The sequence below is a fragment of the Lepisosteus oculatus genome, unplaced genomic scaffold (genome assembly GCF_040954835.1).
Source record: "Lepisosteus oculatus isolate fLepOcu1 unplaced genomic scaffold, fLepOcu1.hap2 HAP2_SCAFFOLD_57, whole genome shotgun sequence".
Classification (NCBI taxonomy): domain Eukaryota; kingdom Metazoa; phylum Chordata; class Actinopteri; order Semionotiformes; family Lepisosteidae; genus Lepisosteus; species Lepisosteus oculatus.
In genome coordinates, this window is record NW_027168117.1 from 1,388,713 (window position 1) to 1,392,804 (window position 4,092).

A 4,092-nucleotide genomic window follows, 5' to 3' on the forward strand; every position below is an offset into this window, starting at 1 on the left:
CATAATCCAAAACGTATAAGGTCAATTTAAGTACAACCAGAATTCTAGTGTTTATGCAATGCATCTGTGGGTTGATATGAAATATGGCCGTACTTAAACTAAACGAGGTTATCGAGAGCATATTCCGAATACGGCTTTGGCCAGTTGTACTGTGAACTGCGAGGACCGTATCTTATCCTGAACTGGCTGTGCGAATACCGTCCTCTGCTGGCAGAAGGAATAGATTACAACGGCACTGTATTGGCGATTAGTCCTATTGCTAGAATATTGAAACAACAAGGAGTCCGCGGAGTCAAGCAATGCTGAATAAACAAGTACCTGAAATTCAATAGGATTTTGTGTATTGATTACAAATAGGTGTGGAATTCTCATGTACAGTGGTATTCATGGATTCCTTACACAAGCAGCAGTTGTTATGATGCTTTCGTAATCTGAATATAAATCTGTTATCTACTTAAAACTGTAATTATTGAATAGATTAATGTCTTTGAAATGCTTCATTAACTGGGCAGTTTCCATGTTTGGAAATGTTTTTATTTTGATTGCTGATTGCTAGATACTGTATGTTTAATAGGCATGCTGTTAATATTTTCTGCAAATAAGACAGTTATGCTGTAGTAAGTTCTATATAAGTTATATAACATAAGTTATATTTTGTTCTGAGGTCAATTTGAATCTCATACTAAATTACTGGTGTCCTTTTATCTGAGAAACACTACCTGATTGATCACCTGATGCCTAGAAATTTGCATGCACAGTAGCCCAGCGTTTAGCATTGCTAGCTCAAAGTGCTGAGGCCCTGGGTACACTTCTGGACCTGGGGTGCTATCTGTATGGAGCTTGTATGTTCTCCCCATGTTTGCATGAGTTTGCTTTGGGTGCTCCGGCTTCCTCCCACAGTTCAAAGAACTACTGGTAGGTTAATTGGCTTCTGGGATAATTGGTGAGTGTCTGTGTCTTCCCTGCATTGGACTACCATCCAGTCCCAGGTATCTCCTGCTTATTACTTTCTGAGGCTCTGGCTCCCCCGTGCCCCGCGACCCCCTGACCCCCTGACCCTGAATTGGATGAAGCGGTTAGAAAATGGGTGGTTTCTGTTATGCTCTGGTCATGCTCTGCCATAGCAACAACTTGTAAAAAATGCAGATGCTAGGATTTAACTCAAAGAAGGAGCTCAGATCACTGTGTTGGCATCACTGTACAGGTGTCCGGTTTGTTTTAGAACATGTGCTAAAATCTTATTTACTAACTTCTAGACTTTTTACCCCCCATATCAGCCTGCAGGTGCACAGTGGTCTGTGGACACCCTCCTTGCTCTGTCGTAAAACAGGAAATAAAAAGCAACTGGTTTTGACTTTAATGCACTGAGACTGTGGAACTCACAGAACTCTCTTGTCAGAATGACAGCTTCTAACAGCTTTTAAGTGAAGACTAAGAACACTTTTCTATTTTATTAAAATAGATGATATATGTTTTGTTTAAATATATGTTATAAATGTTAAAACGACAGCTCGTATAAGCTTGTATTTTTACCTTTCGATCATTTTTATAATTGCTTTGAGTTGCTTTTAACATGATAAACAGTACAAAATATGAGGTGTTGAACTTGTCAAAAGTTTTAAAGCGCTTTATGACGTAAAGTGTGATGACAGTCCTTGGCGGTCTATGTAACAATTCTTCTTGAAGTAGGTCATCGGGCCAACAGTATACAAACATTACAGCTCAAGTGCTTTTGTATCTGAACGCTTTTAGGTAAGTTATTTAGCAGCTGCGGTATTAATAATGATTTTAATGGCAAATTCAATTGCAGGTAAAATAAAAAAGGCGGATAACTTTCTTTCTAGCTTCGTGAAGCGGTCGCGCTGTATTATACATATATACCATAATAAGAAACATAATATGTACAGTAGAATTTTTCACTTTAAGCTGGCATTATCCAGAACCGGGTCAGGGCCCGGACCCGGACCGTGCAGTGTGGTCCGTCGGCCTTCTAAAGATGTTTAGGAGATCGGGGCGCCCTTGGATTTGATTAGAAACTTGCATAATTTCTTAACTTGACCCCATTATCCTAAAAAAAAAACGGCCAGGCCCAGACCAAAGCATGAAGGCTGCGAGGATCGGGGGACTCTCATTTTTGGTCACAGCGTACAGTAGTAGATCAGTAACCTCTGTTTATCGTGATAACCTTTAATTATTTTCCAGTACTTTTTTAAATGATAAAACACATTGTCTCGCCAGTTTTGCTAAAGATACGGTTTTAGTGTTTACGCATAAATTTGTAAGCCGTAGGTTTAAATCTCGTGGTCTTATTTTCTGCATTTTCATCGTAAGGGAAGGCGCTCGTTTGCGATTTACGCGCTGAACATTGTAAGCAGAGGAGCCTTAAGGCACAGCCTCGCCTTAACACCATCGTTTGCATTGTCATTGTCATCCAGAAAAGCAGTCGTAAGAAAATGAATCTGTGGCGGCTCCGAACATTAAAAAAACTATATCTAGACTGCAAATACATCCCAATCTTACTATCAACACGTTTTAAGACCCCTCTCCTTTCCACCGGTATACAAGCTAAGAGAGAAATATTGGAAATCCCATCTGAAGTAGCCCTCGTCTCACCTTCGGAGCTGTGAGCGATGGGGATCATAATTAAAAGGGGTACAGTTACTTTGAAAATGTGTATGTGATACTTAAATTTAAATAAAATAAAAAGATAAATTATATAACACAGACTGCTATCTATGTCCATGTGTTTAAGACGTATGAATCGGTTTTAAAACAGGCACACCCCTTCTCACAAATCCGACTGGAGTCTCAGTCCGTCGTCGCGATGAATTAGGAGCTCAGATGTAGGCTAAGTGATTGCAATTTACTTATTTAAAAGAACCACTTCAAATCAAAAGGGAGACATTTTGTAATGGTAGTTATCGTATTGTAACGCTTACGGCCGACAGGCGCTGTGTAAGAGCCGGCGTACCAGAGCGGGTGACGTCACCGCCCTTCCCTGTGATAGCAGGACCACAGCTACTGGGCTGTAGAGAGATCTCTCTTTGGCTCACGGGGCTAGGTCGCTGCAGAGAGACGCGGAAGTCCCGGGTTCGAGCCCCGGACGGTGCAGGGGCCGACCTAATGCGGCAAGGGCGCCCGCCTGAGCCCCCGTTGCGTTACATTGGTGTCAGAAGTGGGATGGGATAGCCCTTCGCCGGGGACGGCGATTTAAGCGGGGGAGAGTGTAACGCTTACGGCCGACAGGCGCTGTGTAAGAGCCGGCGTACCAGAGCGGGTGACGTCACCGCCCTTCCCTGTGATAGCAGGACCACAGCTACTGGGCTGTGGAGAGATCTCTCTTTGGCTCACGGGGCTAGGTCGCTGCAGAGAGACGCGGAAGTCCCGGGTTCGAGCCCCGGACGGTGCAGAGGCCGACCTAATGCGGCAAGGGCGCCCGCCTGAGCCCCCGTTGCGTTACATTGGTGTCAGAAGCGGGGCGGGATAGCCCTTCGCCGGGGACGGCGGGTTCGAGCCCCGGAGGGTGCAGGGGCCGACCTAATGCGGCAAGGGCGCCCGCCTGAGCCCCCGTTGCGTTACATTGGTGTCAGAAGCGGGACGGGATAGCCCTTCGCCGGGGACGGCGATTTAAGCGGGGGAGAGTGTAACGCTTACGGCCGACAGGCGCTGTGTAAGAGCCGGCGTACCAGAGCGGGTGACGTCACCGCCCTTCCCTGTGATAGCAGGACCACAGCTACTGGGCTGTAGAGAGATCTCTCTTTAGCTCACGGGGCTAGGTCGCTGCAGAGAGACGCGGAAGTCCCGGGTTCGAGCCTCCAGTCGGGATGGGGCCGACCAGATGCGGCAAGGGCGCCCGCCTGAGCCCCCGTTGCGTTACAGTGGTGTCAGAAGCGGGGCGGGATAGCCCTTCGCCGGGGACGGCGATTTAAGCGGGGGAGAGTGTAACGCTTACGGCCGACAAGCAGTGTGTAAGAGCCGGCGTACCAGAGCGGGTGACGTCACCGCCCTTCCCTGTGATAGCACGACCACAGCTACTGGGCTGGAGAGAGATCTCTCTTTGGCTCACGGGGCTAGGTCGCTGCAGAGAGACGC